The sequence below is a fragment of the Phacochoerus africanus genome, chromosome 4 (genome assembly GCF_016906955.1).
Source record: "Phacochoerus africanus isolate WHEZ1 chromosome 4, ROS_Pafr_v1, whole genome shotgun sequence".
NCBI lineage: Eukaryota > Metazoa > Chordata > Mammalia > Artiodactyla > Suidae > Phacochoerus > Phacochoerus africanus.
Genome location: NC_062547.1, coordinates 15471153 through 15491418, shown reverse-complemented (window position 1 = coordinate 15491418; position 20266 = coordinate 15471153). Strand labels below are relative to the sequence as shown.

Genomic DNA, 20266 nt, shown 5'->3' with positions numbered 1-20266 from the left:
AAGGCCCATGAACTACTGTGAAACCTCTTTAAATATCCATGCAGGGCATGGGAACATGGCTTTTTCTGTTTGATTGCTTACACATCCAAGTACGATGCATCAAGGATGGAATGAGGATTTTGATGTTTCTACCACACATTCTGCCTCCTGCTTATAGGACCAGAGCCATCCATCAAAGCTCATTTCGCCATAGTGTTCAAAATCAATTCTTCTAAATCAAACTCCCAGGTTTTCTGGGGAAACCACTTGAGGCGCTAGGCTAGAAGCATATTTATAGACTGTTAAAATGACTGACTTATCTACTGTTGATGTGATAAGGAATTATCTGAAGAATCTCTTTCCTGTTGTGTCAGGTCTTTCATCTTGAAAGGTACTTATCCCAAAAGGAGGTCATTGTGAAGATGGATTAGTTTTGAACCCTCTCAAATATCATTAATATCACCCAAGACCAGAAGGTAAGTTTCTCAATAGTGCTGATGCTGATTACAGATTGTCACTTTACATATATAATGATCCTGATTTTTCAACATTTTTCAAAGTAATAACGCATTATATCTTTCCCCACTCTTCAAGAGAAAGGGGATGAATATCATCTACCCTAACAAACGAAACACTCGAGATTAAGAAATGTATTTGTAGGACCCAGCTCTCTACACCAGATATCTTTCTTTGGCCAAGAGACCCATTTGAAACACTCAAGATGAATCATGAGAATGTAAATGAAATTTAAACACACCTCACATACGCACAACGGTATAAAGGAGACTATTAAGCGATATACATCACACACTATTTAGTCCAACAGGAAGATCTTTGCTGAGATCCACTTATGCATACTATGAGTCTCCTCTGGCTCTGTTAATGGAAAACTGGAGATGAATCCTCCACAGTTTCTTACATGGTTAAATGTTTTTCTATATTATTGCTGAATGTGGCCATTCTTCCTATGCCTACATCCACAGAGAGTCAAAACAAGTGAAGGTTCTTTGTCTACAGCATGTAGTGCATATGTTCATATATGTTTCCTCAATCAATACCCATCATAGCTGAGCGCACATGAATATTCTCACTAGGTATTAGAGGAAACAAACTTGTAACAGACCAGGAAATGAACCTCAGATCAAGAAGCTGAGAGTGGGGAAAGAATTTTCTAATCTGATTTGCTTTTCTGATTCTCCGAGTAATACACTCAACCCCTGGTATCATCAAATCAATGCTTTTTGGGAGTATCTGAGGATTCATGACTAGTAGGGAAACTGGGGAGGAAAGATGCCAGGGTGAGGGAGAGACAAATGAAAACACACCTTCAGTGAACGCAGGACCACATATTTATCCAAAACTGGAAATTCCAATATGTTGAACTGTCTATATTTCTGAGTCTGCATGTATGTGTATTAATATGTCTGTCAATGAAATGGATTCATATGTACTTGTCTTTGAAAGAGAATTATAGTACCATGACAATTATGGTCACATCAAAAGGAGACGGTTAGTTTGGCAGTGTTTATTTTAATCTAACAATGTAGGGCATAGTGAAGGAAATTGGAGGAAAAATAAAGCTAGGATGTATAATCTGTACTATTCTTAGATCTGCCATTTATTAGCTGCTTGATGTAGTTGAGATCCTTAATTTCTCTCTGTTTCTGCTCCCTAGTGTGTTAAATAGGGTGGGAAATGATTGTGGTAATTGTCTCATAATTTTTTACTGAGGATTAACTAAATGCCTTAAAAAAAATTTGCGTGCAATCATTATTTCATTAAGCCAATTTAAATAAATTTTCTTGTAGTATAGTTGATTTAAATTAAGGTTTAATTACTATTATCATGTGTGTTCCCATTAACATTAGGCTCTACAAATTTTAAATGATTTTTTTCCATAAAACCTGGCTTACAATGTTCTGTCAATGTTACACTGTACAGCATATAAAATGCTTTACCATGATCAGCATGGATGGAATAATACCATGCACATGATTCTATTATGCCATGTCCATTGCAATCAATTATTAAAACCACCTATATCAGCTATTATAAAGTTGTTGGATTGAAGACACATGGTTTACCCATTTTCTTATACCATACTCTCTCCTGTACCTTGTTCATCACCTTCCCATTACCAATGGCTTCTTATATTGAATTACATCTTTAAAGTAAATTTTCTGGCCTCTCTCACCTTGCTGAGTCTTTGCCCACTTCATCCAAGTCACACAAGACACTTCACTAAACTCGTACACAAGATTCCCTCTCTCTCAGATACCTTGTCCCCTAACACTCATATAATAAGAGTCTTACATGTATATTCTCACATTGACACTCAATCTCATTTTATATTACACTCACAATGAATTACCTTCAAGACATCAGATCAAATTTTTTATCTCAAGGAAAATCTTATAGGAATTTAGAATCCAGTAGAATATAGGTATTTGTTATTTAATTGATGGAGAGGCTTAATAAACTCAAGAGTGGGTTAAAAAATAAAAGGACTTTATTTTTTCAGGTAATGGTTGACAGTAACATGAACCAACATGGAGACTAGGAACAATGTTACGGAGTTCATTCTGCTGGGACTCACGCAGAATCCACACATGCAGAAAGTCATATTTGTGGTGTTTTTGCTCATCTACACTGTCTCTCTGGGAGGAAATGTGCTCACCATGGTCACCATCACTACCAGCCCATTAATCGGGTGCCCCATGTACTTTTTCCTGGCTCATCTCTCGTTCATCGATGCTTGCTATTCCTGTGTGGATACCCCTAAAATGGTTGCAGACTCACTCCATGAAAAGAAAACAAGCACTTTCCATGGATGCATGATGCAAATCTTTGGGGAACATTTCTTTGGAGGGGCTGATATCATCCTGCTGACCGTGATGGCCTATGACCGCTATGTGGCCATCTGCAAGCCCTTGTACTATGCAACCATCATGAATCGGAGGCTATGTGGCCTGCTGGTGGGAGTGTCATGGGCAGGAGGCTTTCTCCATGGATTCATTCAGATCCTCTTCATCTTCAGATTGCCCTTCTGTGGCCCTAATGTCATAGATCACTTTATGTGTGACCTGATTCCTCTGCTTAATCTGGCCTGCACTGATACCCACACTCTAGGGTTCCTTGTTGCTGCCAATAGTGGATTCATCTGTCTGTTAATTTTCCTAATCTTGGTTGGATCCTATGGGGTCATCCTTAACTCCTAACTCCCTAAGGAAGCAAACCTTGGAGGCCAGACGCAAAGCCCTCTCTACCTGTGTCTCCCACATCACAGCAGTTGTCATCTTCTTTGTGCCCTGCATATTTGAGTATGTGCGACCAGCAGTTACTTTACCCATTGATAAAGCAGTTGCTGTTTTCTACACTATGATAACTCCCATGTTAAATCCCTTAATCTATACCTTGAGAAATGCCAGCTAAAAATGCCATTAGGAAACTGTTTAGTAGGAAAGCCATTTCACGTGAAATATAAATGTGCCTAGAGCCCAAATGTGAGTGATGGCAAGGGTCATGAAGACATTTTTGTAATCTCAGCAAGAGATAAAGGTAATTAAAATCACTACAAATATAGTCTAGAAGGAGAATTAAAATGGGTGCAAGAAAATGGGGAAAAAAAAAAAAAAACTAGCCCAGGACTATTCTCTTTGTATTTGGAAAATTCCATCAATTGGGTCATGCTCACTAAGTTAATCAATGTATATGCATTTGAACTTTTATTCTAATAAAACAACATAAAGGCAATAAAATATATACTGGTCTTTAGGAATCATCTCTGTAACCATCCAAAGAGTTAGGTGGGCTCTGCTGTTACCGCCATTCACAGCTGAGGGAACAAACAGAAATGACTAAGTTCCAAAACAGAAATATTGAAGAACCACTCATCCGAATATTACTGATCGCTCAGACTATGTTCTTAACTGCTGTGATACACTGTCAGGAAAAGATGACAAAAAGGTAACATGATTACAACAGTCACCAGTCATAGAGATGGACTGAGGGACCGTGCTGGACCACATACATATCTAATAAACAAAGTCACTTATTACATGTATATCCGCATATGAAGAAATACTTTTCCTTTATATTCTTCGTATGTATGATAATATTGCACTATATATTCATCCTTTAGCATATATACTATTATACAATGTGTTGACTACATATAGCTAAATTCTAATGATTTTATCAGTAAATATGCCCATGTTTAAATATCATGGTTGATGGTTATGTATTTACTTCTATAACATTGTGTTATGTAACTCCTTTAGGAATCTAAAAGATATGGCCCATTTCAGCTCAAGCATGAATAATGAATGTTACATCATGTTTCCAAATTTCCTTCTCTCGCTCAGAAGCATTTTTATTGTCTTTGTGAACATCCTCTGCTGATAATCCACCAGAAAGAGGGAAGATTCATAAAAATAGTATTTTCTTTGTCAGGAATTTCATTAAATTTATTAAATTAATATTTTACCATGAATTTCAAGTTATTAAACAATCATATCCCACTGTGGCACAGGAGGCAAAGAATCTGACTGCAGCAGCTCAGGATCACTGTGGAGGCACAGGCTTGATCCCCAGATCAAGCAGGGGAGGTAACAGCTGTGGCTGGGATTCAATCCCTGGTCTGGGAAATCCATACGCCATGGATGCCATCATTAAAAAATTAATAAATATTCTAACTTTTGCATTTTTATTATGATATGTCTTGTTGGGGGCCTGTTTAGGTTCCCTACAGTAGAAACTTGACAGAACACTGTATATCCAACATAATGGAAACAAATAAAAATCATTATACATAAAAAAGGAAAAAACTAAACCAGTCATACTCATAAAGCATGTGCTCACTTGAAAACAAGAGTTTGAATATGTAGGCTATTTGTGGTTTATCACATTTACCAAATGAATGACTGTAAGTATAAAGTGAGAAACTTTTAGTAAAATATAGAAAAAAAGACATTATAGCAGTAGGAAATTATTTCTACCTTCATCTCAGATTTTTAATATATCCCTTCTGAAACCACAATTTGTATTTGTTAATGCTTAAACTAAGAATAAGAAAAATATTAAACTTGAGTATGTCATTCTATGAAGAAACAGTTTACCTTGATATTGTCCCTATTCTTAGATATCACACTATGAATGTGGCCTGTTTTCCCTCTATTTCTCTGTTAATCAGTTGGCTTTTTGGTAACATTACATCATGGAAAGCCATTTTTGACAGATGTAGCTTCATGTATGCAAATTCTGCAATTTCCGAATAAATACATTCCATTCATTGCTTCCATCCTTCATTTATTAAAGAACACATACTTTGAGTCCAAGGATTCTAGCAGGCACATTGATACTTGCTGGGGCTTCAGTACTGAATAAAGAAAAAAAACCTGAGTGATGCTTTCACAGACAGACCCTAACTAGAGAACAGAGCATGACATCACACTGCTATAACCTGTATGATAATGAAGCACAGTGTGTCATCAAGGTCTGTTAGGAAGACACACAACACAGATATGGTGGGTAAGGAAAAAATTTCAGGATGAAAAGACATTGAAATGGGATGCAGTGGATAAAACAATCAGAAGAATGAATAGGCATCAGGGAGAGTAACAGTGTTGTTGGGAGATGGAGTATATATCACAGGTCAGCAGGTGAATACAAGAATGCACAAGTCCTAATAAATTAAATATTCCTGTGCTTGTTTAATCAATGATTTCTTCAACAATCATTTCCAGAATGTCCACTGTGTGCCAGGCAACATGCTGGACACTTAGCTCAAAAAGGAACAACAGTACATTATGACGTTGCAGAGACAGGAACAGAGAATGTCAAGGAGGGTCTCATAATTGTTTGAAGGCTTAATGCTAAGTACTCTAGGGAAAATTTCCAATGTAAAAAAATTAAACCTAAAATGATAAAGTTAGCTTTAAGTTTTAGATTAATAATTCTGGCTTCAGTACAGAAAATAAATTGAAGGAACTAAACATGCAGCAGAAGGGGAGCTAGAGGTCACTGTAATGATTTCAGTGTAAAAGGATCCTGGAGGCTTGAGCTTTGCCAGTGATGATGCAGAATGGGGTGGACACGGCTGCTTCTGGTCAGATCTCATTCACTGGGCCCCACTGCACCCAGGAACTGCTGCTGTGTGTCTGGGCTGCTGACAGTCCACTGCCCCTTCCTTTCTGGACATGTACGTCAGAGAAATCTGGAACCATCTCACTTAGGGATCATGCCCTTGTATCCAAGGTTGTGCCAGTGGGCAATGAATGAAGCATGGTTGAAAAGGCCTCGTCTCATGCCCATCAGTGGAAACACCTCTGCCATACAGTATATACTGCAGAGTTCCATGCATCCAGGCTGAAGCCAAGTATATCCCCCTTTTCCTCCTCTCGCAGGCAGTTTCCCTCCAAACTTCCCCTTACAAATTACTTTCATAAACATTTTATCCAAGAGTCTGCATCTAGGAAACCCAAATTAAAATGGAAAAATAGAGAACAGTTCAAGAAATACTCAGGAGTTGTAAGTAAAAGGACTTGATAGAAGATGATGATGTAAGAGAGAAGAATGATGAATGAAATCCATATTCTGCCTTGGTTCATTGGATGCTTGAGGAAGCAGCAAAGAAGGAACCGAGAGAAGATGAGGCCCTTGGCCAGTGAAGAGGTCTCTCTCCCCAGTGGACCCGGCCACTAACCCTCTGGCTGAAGGAGTAAACTTTCCTTGCTGAAAAACCCGTCATGAGCTCCCCTATAATGGTTGCCATGAAAGGCAATGCTGATTCTCCTCAGGACCCACCAAGAACTCCTCAAGTTGCTCTTCGTTCCTTAACCTGACAACAGTCCCAACAGACCCCTGAAAGTGAGGTACAGTGTGACGCAAGATGAGTGCCCTACACTCCAAAATAACTCCTTGAGTTTTCTAATTATGCAGACAGAAATCCAGGGAATATATGTGAGAATGGACATCATAGGAAGAAAAAAAATTTCTGAACCAGGCTTGACTTATTGGTATGGGCCCAAATGAAGATATTCTGTTTTCTTTTTTTTTTTTTTCCTGTCTTTTTTAGGGCCACACTGGTGGCATATGGAAGATTCCAGGCTAGGGGTTGAATCAGAGCCTTAACTTCAGGCCTACACCACCGCTGTGTCACAGCAATGCCGGATCCTTAACCCACTGAGCGAGGCCAGGAATCGAACCCGAATCCTCGCAGACACAAGTGGGGTTCGCTACTGCTAAGCCACAACGGAAATCCCAGATGTGGCATTTAACATTGCTGCTGGGGGAGTCACGAAAGGCACTAACAGTCTGCATGGTGAGAAAAACAAGAACCAAAGGTGACCCACAGTGAGTGGCTTAGAAATGCCAGCCCGCCTTGGTTTAATGCTGAGAAACAGAGTCAAAGACATGGGTAAGTTGGAATATTTGAGTCAATATGTCAATTAAAATCTACTCAGCCACCCTGGGATGATCTAGAGACATCAACTTCATCAATACCCGGAGAAAGAAATCTGTAGAGGGAACCTCAACATTCTTGAAAAGGTCTGTGATGGCCCTTTTCCGTGGGCTAGACCATTAGTGGAAATCATGGTCACTGATTTGCGAAATCCAAATGAAAGTAACTTAATGAGTGTAAGTAATTTCAGTGAAAGTAACTGAGTCCCAGGTCCGAGTGGCCAAGCAATGGCAGTTAATCCCAAAGGGAGGTGTGGGCCTGGTCACCATAATGGACAGCAGAGTCAAACAACAGGCAGAATAACACTTAGAGTGTTGTCTAGTTGATCACGGCATCCCTAGAAGTGAGACAGAGAATAACGTAATCAATTCTTAACCCCTCTGTGTCAGCAGAAAATCTCTAGCTGATGGCAAAAGCATGCTAACTGGAATCATAAAAACAGATATGCATGGCTTTGCAATCAATTCTTGGACATATAAATCTTAGAGTTCCATGAATATAGAGGAGACTGGGTCGTCTCGAGGAAGGACCCTCATACCCTGCTACAAATTTACAGTGTATCTTCCTCCCAGACTTCTCCAAAGGGACATATGACATTCCATCAGAGTAACTCTCCATTGGGAAAAAGGAAATAATCAGAACTTTCAGGACTACTGACGTTGATCTGAAAATTATTCGAGAAGATCCAAAATAATACTGTTGTCCAGCAGAGTAGTAACTGATAGAAAGTTTATGATTTTTACAACTTGAGTTCAGGTCCATTTACACTGGATCCATGGTCACAGAACCCATGCGGTGGTTATTTCCCCAGTTCCAGAACACATAATTGGATCAGGACAATTAGCAATGGGCAGCATCCCCATCCTGATTCCTTGACCTGTGAATTAAGGGGCAGTCTAGGGGGAAAGGCAAAGGGAGAGGTGTTACTATTGTAATGAGTAAGTTCTTCACTATGTTACAAGATTTCCTTTAGGTATTGAGCCACAACGCATGTACTAATTGATAAACTTTTATTTTTTGAGTGATTTTAGGTTCACAGCTAAATCGAGAGAGAAGTACAGAGACCCTATAGAGCCCTTGTCTCCACATGTAACACCCTCCTCATCAGAATGATACACTTGTTAAAATCAAAGGAACCTATATCGATGCATCATGACACCCCAAATTCATAGTTTACATTAGCGGTCCCTCTAGGGATAGTACATTCTGTGGGTTTTGACATATATGATGACAACATCCAAAACTGTTGTAACATACAGAAGAGGCTTACTCCCTAAAAATCCTCAATGCTCCACCTATTCATCCCTCCTCCTTCCCAAACCCTTTATGTTCACTGATATTTTTGCTGTCACCATATTTCTGCCTTTACAGAATGTCAGATAATTGAAATTACATAGCAGGGAGCGAGCCCTTTCATTTTGGATTCTTTCAGTCTGTAATATACATTAGGCTTTCCTGCATGTATTTTCATAGCTTAATAGCTCATTTCTTTTTAGATTTGAATACTATTCCATTATCTGAATATGCTACCTTTTATTTATCTATTTACCACTAACAAATACCTTATTTTTTTCCCCAAGGTTTGGTACACATGCATAGAGCTGTTGCAAACATCCATGAGCAGCCAAACTGCTTTTTTGTTGTTTTTATTTTGTTTTGTGTCTCAGTCTGTTTTTAGGCCAAAACTCATTTGTCTTTCGCTAGATTTTTGTTATTGTCGTTATTTTTTTGTTTCTGGTTTTTTTTTTTTTTTTGTCATTGTAAAAGGAGACGTCTGATTCTTGATACAATGACTAGTCAGTTACCTCTCCATTTTATTTCATTTTATTTGCCCACAGCTCCAGCATGCAGAAGTTACCAGGCCAGGGATCAAAGCTGCCACAGCAGTAACAGCTGGATCCTTAACCCACTGAGCCTCAGGGAACTTCCACCTATCAAGTTCAGATAGGTAAGTGTGGTTCAGCAGTTAAATGTTCTTATACAGTTCCTTGAGTTTTATTGGAAAAGTTAAAAACTCAGATCAGCAAGTGAAACACTAGCAAATGCACTGTCAGCGATTTGAAATATTAATTCTTGTTTTGTATTCACAGGCTATTATTAACATTCAATAGGGCACCAACAGAGCTGACCTCCAGAAATCACCTTAAGACAGATTCTACTCTAAATAGCTCTTTGTTGCACAGCTCATTCTGAATGGCACTAGCATACGTACATGTGAATGTTTTGTGATAAATTTAATTCATTAGTTTAGTTTTAGTTTTCAACATCTCCACTACCACAGAAGGAATGTTACTGTGTGTTCTGGGCCCTAAGTCCACATTTTCTGAAACACACTTAGTATTAAAAAACATTTTTTTTCCCCACAGTCACGAATCATGATAGGACTGCCTTCTTTCCTTTGGCTCAACTGTCTTTTTCAAGAAGGTAACACTATGGATGCCATCTTAATACCTCACCGCATTCATGTAGTTGCTGATTAACTTTCTTATACAAAAGTTTGGATGTGGTATTTATCTTATAGTCCTATGGTTCTCATTCCTTCCATTCAAGGTAGTGATGGTACCTGACACCTGAGAGTTGCTGTCCCGTTCATTCATACCCACCCCCTTTTCTTTTACAAAGCTGCTTAGCCAATAAGCCTCTTCAAAGTAACTGTGCGCTTCCTTTGAAAATAACATTTGATACTCAATTTTTTCAAAGTAGTTTTCATCTCTGTATTTCTCAGTGTATATATCAGTGGATTGAACATAGGAGCAATGATAGTATAAAAGAGTGCAAATATTTTGTCTTCAGGAAAAGTCGTAGGAGGTCTAAGGTAAATAAAGATCACAGGCACAAAAAATAAGATGACTACGGTGATATGAGCCCACAGGTAGAAAGTGCTTTTTGTCTTCCCTCAGCCGAACGGTTTTTTAAGCTGAATAATATAATTCCGTAAGAAACAGATAACGCAGCAAAGGTGACTAAGGCAATCACACCTGCAAAGGCAATCACAAGGATACCAGTGATGTGGGTGTCAGTCCAAGCGATTTTTAGCAGAGGAAAGATACACAGAAGTAGTGATCGAGTTCATTAGGACCACAGAAAGGTAACCGGATCGCCGTAAAAAACTGAGGCAAGGCACGGACTGCGCCCCCAGCCCAAGCAGCCAAGAGCAGGAGGTTGCATCGTGTCCTGTTCATGATCATCACGTAGTGGAGAGGTTTGCAGATGGCAACGTAGCGGTCAAAGGCCATGGCAGTAGAATAAAGATCTCAGTGCCTCCGAAGAAGTGCATGATAAGGACCTGCAACATGCAGTTACCATAGGACATGGTCTTTCTTTCCGCTAGCAGGTCTCCAAGTAATTTGGGTGTAACACTAGACGTATAGCAGATGTCTATGAAAGATAAGTGGCTGAGGAAATAGTACATTGGTTGGCTACAAAGAGGACTGCATTGAATGGAGACAAGGATCAGAAGGTTTCCCAACAACAGAGCAAGATAACAGAAGAAGAAGAATATGAAGCAAAATATTTGGATGTTCTGGTCATAAGAAAGTCCTAGAAGAATGAATTCTGAGATGTTTCTACGGCTTTCCATTTGTGTTTGGTATAGGTTATATACCAATTCCTTACGTTTCTGAAAAAAAGGAATATACAAACTTGGGTGAAAATTAATAGTAGGAACACAATAATAAAAATTCTCTAAAAAAAGATTGACATGAAGATAATCTCAATATGAATTATTCTTGACTGAATTAATTTCAAAAATTTGTATTCTCTCATTTCATAAATATACGGCAGATTAATTTATAGGGAAACTCTATTATAATTACAATAAAGTCTTACAGGATTTACTAAATATTACTTGTAATGATTTTAAATATTTAAATATGAGTTTGAAAATAAAACATTTGATTGCTGTTAATAATATTTTTTACAAAACAAAGAAAGCTACTTGACCTAACACAAGAAAAGATTATTTTGCATGTTTTTCAATTTTTATCTGGGAATGAATCCAAAAATCATCCACCCAGATTGAGCTGCCGAACATTAATTTGGGTAGATACATGCTTCCTTGCTTGTGAACAAACACTGCCAACCTGTCATAGTAAACCAGTATAACTGTTATGCGTTCAAGGACAATTGAGAAATATACCTTAGGAAAGAATGCCAACCAATGACGTCAAGTGTAACAAATCATCTGCAAATTATCATATCTGTATTTCATGTGTTAATACAATTTAAAAATACATACTAATATTAAAGTTTATGGCAATCAGTAAAGAATAGGTACGATTGAGAAACTGCCCTACTATGTTTGACTTTTCCTAGAAATTTCATGCAAAAACCAATGTCAATAAAAGGAGGTAATGTGATGGTAACTTTTGGTCAGTTATCTCTCGGTGGCCTTTGTTTCAATATTGAATGAAGGAAAATTTCATGGATTTTCATCTTTTGTATCTAACTTGTAATTTTAAGACTATTTAATCATGTAAACTAAGTGATAGAAATAAACTAAGTGATAGAAATACTTCACTTCCAGTGGCTATTTTATCCACTGATAAGATATTCTCTCTCCACAGTGGGTTTGCGAAAGCCAGCATACCATGTGTATGGCTGTCATATCTTGGCCCACAGATGTCTCTTTTGGAAAACACTGAATGCTTTGATAGGTATAATTCTCAAACTAATTGTTTAAGCTCTCTAAAGTCTCTTCTTATTCTTCTTAAAATTAAGATATCATTCCATATTCAGAAGTTAAATGCGGAATATGAAATACCCAGGGACATATCTCATTCATAACACACAGTTCTTTTCCTCTTACATTCTCCAAATTGTCATGCCTACATATAAACCTAAGTATAACAGAAAATGGTTTCAAAAATCCAACCATAGTTTAAACATGTGCAGTCAGATACACTTCAATTTCAATATATGATCATGAAAAAATTTAAATTAGTTTGGTGATAGGCCAGTTATCTTAGGACATTTTTAACGCATATCACTTGCCTCAGTTTTCTGGCACTAAGAAAATAGACTGAAAATTTTTGTTTTTTTCCTAGGCTTGAATAAATCTTTTACATGTGTCATGCCATCAGCATAGGAGCAGAAGCTCTTACATTTAACTTAAATTTGTCAGGACATATTTAGGTTCTCTCTTAATATATTAAAATGTAGCATGTTATAAATTTATTTCAGTTGATTCACGTGAAACTAGTCTATGTAAGATGGCAGGTATTTTGAAATGGAAAAGTCCTTAATATTTGTAGATATTCAAGCCCAAACTGAGCCTTTTCTTAATAGTAATATGGAAGAAGTTATATAAGGATGAGATGAGACCCAATGAAATTCAATGCCAACTTGAAAATGCTTATAACGTGAAATTTTATTATTATTATTTTTCATTTAAATAATGCATGATTAAAACTAAAGTATGCACTAGCATTTTTTATATTAATCAAATGATCACATGCTGTAAGAGAAGTAAAAGCTTTTAGAAGGAAATTATAGCAAAAATACGTACACGACATATAATAAGCCTAACGCACGCCTGGTTGATGGGACACTTACCACAACAGTGACATGGATAATGCACTGCCTACAGACCTGAGTGGCTGTCAGGTTAATTTGAGGTTGCATCAGTAATATTTCCACCCCACGCCCCCAGATACTTACTCTGCCAATTTGTTTCCAGTATAAACAGTTGAAATTAAGTGCAGAGAAATGAAAACCAGTTAACTCAAACACATCCAGATTTGTTTTCTCAAATATTTTGGAAACTCAGCACATCTTCAACCTTCAACCAAGGATTCCAAGGAAAGTGGGCTTAACATTTTAATAAAGTGATCAGTGATGCAAGAAGTACATCCTTATCCCTCAGGAAAGAAGCCGACAAATTTGGAATGTTGATTTGACCTCAATACTACCTCACTAAATAACAAAGAGCATTTTTAAAGTCTCAAAAAACCAGCACCAGTATATAGGTCCTAGATGTCATCTACTTCATGCCGATGTCTGAAGAATATTGGTTGGGAAGAACAGAACAGAAACTTAAGCATCTAAGCAAAAATTAATAGGTCTTTGAAGGTTCTAAGTAATTATGTTCCCAAGGGCATTTCTAAACAGATCAAGGCCAAGCCACAGTCCATGGCAATGTCCCTGGGTCCCCAGTTTGTTTACTTTCCACATTTATCTCAACTTGCCTTAGGCGTTTTTTCTCTGGGGACCCTCAAGGCTATAGTCAAGAGCAGTTCATGAAACTCTGTCTGCCTTGTGTTCTTCCACCATTCTGAAGAATAGGAGGGAATTGGTACAACCTGTAAGAGCATTAGGTTGTCTCTCAATAAAACCAGAGATGAAATAGGACAAAGAGAACCACACATGGGCAGCTACTTTCTCAGTATGGACCGTTATCAAGATCCTAGGCATACAGAGTAGATAGATCAATAAATCCACAATCTGCCAAGTCGTACTTGGTACAAGGTTCCTTGTTTCTAGGGACTAACATTGTTGGAATAGATTGGTGGGGAATGGGAGAAAAAGAAACAAAAAAAGAGAAGACTAAGCATTCTTTTCTGCATAAACATGGTAGGGAGGAAAAGGATGCATCATTAAGTGAAAGAGATGGAAAATTCAGAGGACGGAAGCACACAAAGGACAGCGTGGCTTTTATTCCCTTTCACACTCTGTTCTTTTGTCACTAAATAGCCACAGATTGCTTAGATTCAGCCTCATATGCCCACAATGAATTCACTGAGTCTCTCTCTCTGCCAAATACATATCCATACATTGAATCTTTGCTTACGCATTTAAAATGTTAGGAAGGCATATTCAATTCTGTCTAATATGGCTCAGAGCAAATGACTTGGCAAAAAAAATAATAATAACAATAACACATTGACAGAGTATTGGGTGATTTATGTTTACTGTATTTTTGATACTCATGATAGTATTTGACATATTATTAGCTCTACTATGAGAAAACAACACTGAAGAGTCTAAGATTCTAGCTCAAACCAGTAACCCAGAAAGCAACAGTGGCAAGAAAATGCTAGATTTAATGCTTGCTTCCACTTGAGTTATCTTAAGTAAATGAATAATCTAGTACTTCAACATAGGGGAAAACAAAACCCGAAGTTTTTACTGGTTGTCCACCTCAACATCATGCCCTATGTTGACCAAACTTTTACTGAAACTATCAGAGACAGCTGGTCACATCTTGAATCTCCATCTTCCATAAAAACAAATTTGACACTTCAGAGAGACACATATATGTGTCCCATTAGCATCCTCAAATCATGAATTCATTTCTGGTCATATAACTCATTCTGACACAAACTTAATTTTGAAAATGTACATTTTTTCTTTTAGTACCACATGTAAATGATTTTCCTAATCCAGATCACCTACATTTTTTTAATCTTTTTATTGTCCATGGTAGTTACTATTGCTTTCACTTTTGTTTTTTTAAATCGCTGTACTGACTTAAGTGATTTACTTTCCAATTGTCATGTGCTCCTTCCTGGAGATTCCTCTTATTTAGGGAAGATTAATCACTACTTTTATTAGGTTTGGTATCATTGTATTTTTTGTGATTTATATGTATTGTTTGGTTTTTGCTTGTATGGGGAATTATTTATCTATCTTTCTATTCAAACTGGTAATCTTGATGGACAGAATATCCTAGGTTGCAGAGTCTTCTCTTCCAGGACTTTGAATATATCAGACCACTGCCTTCTGGCATGCAACTTTTCTGTAGAGAAATCGGCCAATAGCCTATTTAGGGTTCTCTTGTAATTACTCTTTGTTTTTCTCCTGCTGCTTCAGAATTCTCTGTCTTTAAATTTAGCATTTTAATTATGATACATCTTGGCAAAGGTCTAGTTGGGATCATCTTCTTTGGGACCCTCTGTGCTTCCTGTTCCTGGATAGCTGTTTCCTTCTTTACGTCTGTGAAGAGTTCAGTCATAGTTGCTTCAAACGCATTTTTGATCCTTTTTTCTTTTTTTCATCTGGGATCCCATTTATGTACATATTGTCCCATAGGTCTAATATATGGATTTTATTTTTCCATTCGTCTTTCTCTGTTGTTCTGATTAGGTGATTCCCATTATTCTATCTTCCCGATCACGAGTTTGTTTTTCTGCATTATCCAATTTCCTATGTCTCAGCAAATGGGTTTCCTACTTTTAGTTGGATCCTTTTTTATAGGTTCTACTTCCTTTCTACAATAATATGCATTTCTATCAATGGCCCTTCTTAATCCCTTCAATTCAAAATATACCTCTTTTGAATTCAGAGTCTGGGACACTGGTGAGATCTGTTTCACGGTTTGTTCTTTCAGGGGAATTCTCTCAGTCCCTTAATTTGGAGTGATGCTTCTTCATTTTTCTTGTGTATCTCTAACTTTATGCATTTAGGATAAGCAGTTACCGCTGTGGTCTTGAAGTGTTGCTTATATGTGGCTGTGTTCCTGTGTATCTCACAGGAGTCTAATATTTTGGATGAAAGGGATGTCTTTAATACAGACGCCTGTCACATTTTGCAAAATATATGTTTGACTATTATTCCCTTGATATGGGCTGTAATTGCTGCTGTGCTGACCAGAACCTGAGCTAGATGTTCAAAGGGCCTCCTCTTTGCTTTGTGCTTTTTGAAGCCTTGTTGCAGGCAGGGTCTGATCTCCGGCTGTGGGAATAGACACCCCAGATCCACTTCTAAACTTCATTGTGAGGTAGGTGGAGCAGTAGTGCTCCTGCTGGGAGAGGGGCCACTGACTATTCCTCTGGAGAAGCTATTCACAAGAAGTGCTCTCTGTGGTGTCACCTGTCACTCGCTGTACAGGCTCACAAAGTACACAGTGTTTGGCAATGTGCTCTCTCCAACTTAAATCAGGAGAATTTGGGAAGCTGGCCTGGTTGGCCCTTAGGTGCTCTGCTCACAAAGCCACTAGAGAAGCTCCACTGGAACAGAACTGTTGAGGTCAGGTACTAGGACCACTGTTACTGAGCACTTGGACCCACAGTGGGAGCTACTGAGTCAGCCCAGACCCTAACCCCCTACTGTGTGAGCATACCCACAGAGCCTGCAGCCACTCTTCACAAACTTGCCCCAGCCAAGGGAACACCAGTACTCTGCTCCAGTGTCCCACAGACAAGGAGTACACAAACCATCTGTACATCTGAAGATTACATGGCTACGGGGACATTCAGATTTCAGCCCTGCTTCTGAAGTCACATGGCCTCTGGGGAATCAGCTTGGATTTCAGACCCACCTTTATGTATGGGCAACTCACCAGTGCTTGTGGGCTTCCATATCTCATCGAGCTGGAGCCATGCCCACTCTAAGATAACTGAGACTGAGGCCACTATGGTGGATCCTGCCCCATCCTTCTAGTATGCAAGTTAACAATGGCAGACTCAGGCTCCTTCTTGTACACACTCCTGCTTATGGCTGGGGTCACACTCTAGCACCTTCAGGCCTACGTTCCGTGGCCAAACTCCATCCTCTCCATGGGTCGGTCCTCTAAAGCCTAAGTTTCAGCTCCCAGTGCCACCTGCACCAGCAGATGCATTTCTCAGGTTGGGGAATGCATGCAGGTGGACAAGACCCTCTGTAATGGTCTCTCTCTATTCTGCTTGGTGCAATCTAGGTGCTGCACTCTTTTCTAAGCCTCTGAAGCTACCTCTCTGCCTCAGCTTATCTTCCTGCGGTGAAGTGGTGAAGGGCTTCCCAGGGGAGGGAAGCTTTCATCTTTTACAGCACCTTCCATGAAGTCCAGACTCCATCTGATCCCCCCCACTCTTTTCCCTTTTGCCCTACTCAGTAACACGGTGATCTTTTTTGCAATTTTGGCTTTATGAGCTCTTCTGCCAGTGTTCAGTAGGTATTCTATGAAAATTCTTCCACGTGTAGACATATTTTTATTTATCTGAGAGGATGTCAATTCCACACCCTGCTATCCTCCCTTCCCAATCTGGCCCCCAACACCATAGCCTTCTTGATTCAGGGCAGAAATTTGTCAGCAGAAACCTCCACAGGAACAAAAATCTGAGCCATAATTCAGGAACTGCTGCAGGCTCAATGTGTGCGCCCCTGAGAGTTAACTCTACGGACTCAGTCATAAGGAGGCACCCACAAGATTTTGAGATTCACCTCCAGGAGATCAACCACGACTCCAGTGTAAGTGTCAGAGAAAAATCCCCTCATGCTTCAAGACAAATACATCATACCCAAAGTGAATCAAGAAGCAAATTATATAATTTGTACAGACCGACCACTAATGGAATCTTGTAATTTAAAAATAAACCCCAAAACCAAAAACAAACTTCCCAGCAAACAAATGTCTAGGACCAGATGGCTTCCACTGAGGAATTTACCAAACTAAAAAGAAGAACCTTCTCAAAAACCCCTCATCCAAAACATTGACGTGGAACACTCCCTAAGTAGGTTATGAAGTCACCATCACCTGATACCAAAACCAGACAAAAAACAATACCAAAAAGAAAATTAAAGGCCAATAACATTGATAAAGATACGCGCAAAAAATCCTCAACAAAGCACTAGCAAAATGAACCCAATAATACATAAAAAAGATCATAAACATGATCAATTTGGATTCATCCCAGGATCACAAGGATGGATTAACATGTGCATCAATTAGTGTAATTCACCCCATTAACTAAAGAACAAGCAAAAGCCACTATGATCACTTCTCAATCGATGCTAGAAAAAGCATTTGATACACTTCCAAGTCCATTCAGGATAAAAACTCTTACCTGAGTGGGTGTACAGGGAACATACCTTAGCAAAATAAAAGCCGCCCATGACAAAACAACAGCCAGCATAACACTCAGTGGTGAAAAGCTGAAAGCTCTCCTGCTAAAATCTGGACAAGACAAGGATGTCCCCGACTCTCACCACTTCTTTCAATGTAGTATTGGAAGTCTAAGCCAGTTATCGGACCAAGAAACAAAAAAACAAAAAATGAAAAAGAGACAGAGAGAGAAATAACAGGTATCCAAATTGGAAGAGAAGAGGCAAAACTGTCACTGCATGCAGACGACATGATACTATATCCAGAAAAACCCTATAAGACTTCACATAAAAATTACTGAACTGATAAATGATTCAGTAAGGTAGAAAGATACAAGATTAATATGTAAAAATTGGTGGTCGGAGTTCTGATCATGGCTCAGTGGTTAATCTGACTAGGAACCATGAGGTTGCAGGTTCGATCCCTGGCCATGCTCAGTGGGTGAAGGACCCAGCGTTGCTGTGAGCTATGGTGTAGGTTGCAGATGCAGCTCAGATCTGATGTTGTTATGGCTCTGGTGAAGGCTGGCAGCTACAACTCTGATTAGACCCCTACCCTGGGAACTGCCATATGCTGCAGGTACAACCCTAGAAAAGGCACGAAAGACAAAAAAAAAAAACAAAAAAAAAGAAGTTGGTTGTATTCTTTACACTAGCAATGAAATATCAGAAAGGAAATGTAAACAAACAGTCCCTTTTAAAATGGCATCCAAAATTAAAAAACTTAGGAAGCAACCTGTCAATGAGCTGAAAGACATATGCTTAAAAGCATAAAACAGTGAAAATGGAAATTGAAGGTGATTCAAATAATGGAAGGATATCTCCTTGCTATTGAACTGTAATGAGCTCACAGTCTAAAATTGCCCTACTACCCAAAGCAATCAATCTACAGATTTTATGCAATCCCCATCAAATTACTCATGACATTTTTCACAGAACTACAAACAATAATCCTAAATGTATATGGAAACCATAAAAGACCCGGAATTGCCAGAAAGAATCTGAGGCAAAACAACAGAGTTGGAGCATAACCCTACCAGACTTCATACATAAATAAACCCACCACAGCTACAGTCAGTTAATCCTCAACAAAAGGAGGCAAGAATGAGACATGGAGAAAAGATGGTCTCTTCAGCACGTGGTGCTGGGAAAATTGGACAGGTGCACGTAAATCAGTCAAATTAAATACCATACCCTCCACACCATACACAAAATAAATTCAAAAGTTGGCTTAAAGATTTAAACGCCAACCCCATAAACATTCCTAGAAGAGAACATAAGCAAAACCCTCTCTGCATAAATCATACCAATATTTTCCTAGTCAGCCTCTCAGGCAATAAAATAAAATAAAAAATAAGTGGCAACATAATCAAACTTACATGATTTGGTATATAGCAAAGACACCACCCATAAACAACATGAAAAGAGAACTTACCAAACTGGGAGAAGATATTTGCAAATGATGCTGTCTATAACTCCCCAATGTCCTCCTTCACTGTCAGTGGGAATGCAAACTGGTGCATCCAATATGGAAAAGAGCATGACGTTTCCTTAAAAAACTAAAAATATACTACCATACGATCCAGCAATCCTACTTTTCAGACATATACCTGGACAAAGATATATAATTCAAAAAGATACAATGCACCCTTATGGCCACAGGAACACTATTCACAACAGCCAAGACACAGGAACACCTTAAATGTCCATCAACACATGAATGGATAAATAAGATGTGTGTGTACAAACACACACACACGCAGTAGAATACTACTCAGCCATAAAATGAATAAAATAATGCCATTTGTCACAACATGGGTGGATCTTGAGATATCATGCTAAGTGATATAAATCAGAGAAAAACAAAAAATCATATGGTATCACTTCTAAATGAAATCTAAAATAGGACCATGAACTTATCTACAAAACAGAAACAGACTCACAGACATAAAGAACAGACTTAGGATTGTTAACATGGCAAGATGGGGGTAGGTTGGAGGATAGAAGATCAGGGGTATGTGGTTAGCA

At 38.6% G+C, this 20266-nt stretch overlaps 2 pseudogenes; one reads left to right on the top strand and one right to left on the bottom strand.

Moving 5' to 3' along the window:
- The first annotated feature begins 2528 nt into the window (after positions 1–2528).
- LOC125124062 (olfactory receptor 4C46-like) lies at positions 2529–3463 on the top strand (annotated as a pseudogene).
- A 6604-nt stretch (positions 3464–10067) lies between these two features.
- LOC125124478 (olfactory receptor 4P4-like) lies at positions 10068–11021 on the bottom strand (annotated as a pseudogene).
- Between the last annotated feature and the right edge of the window lie 9245 nt (positions 11022–20266).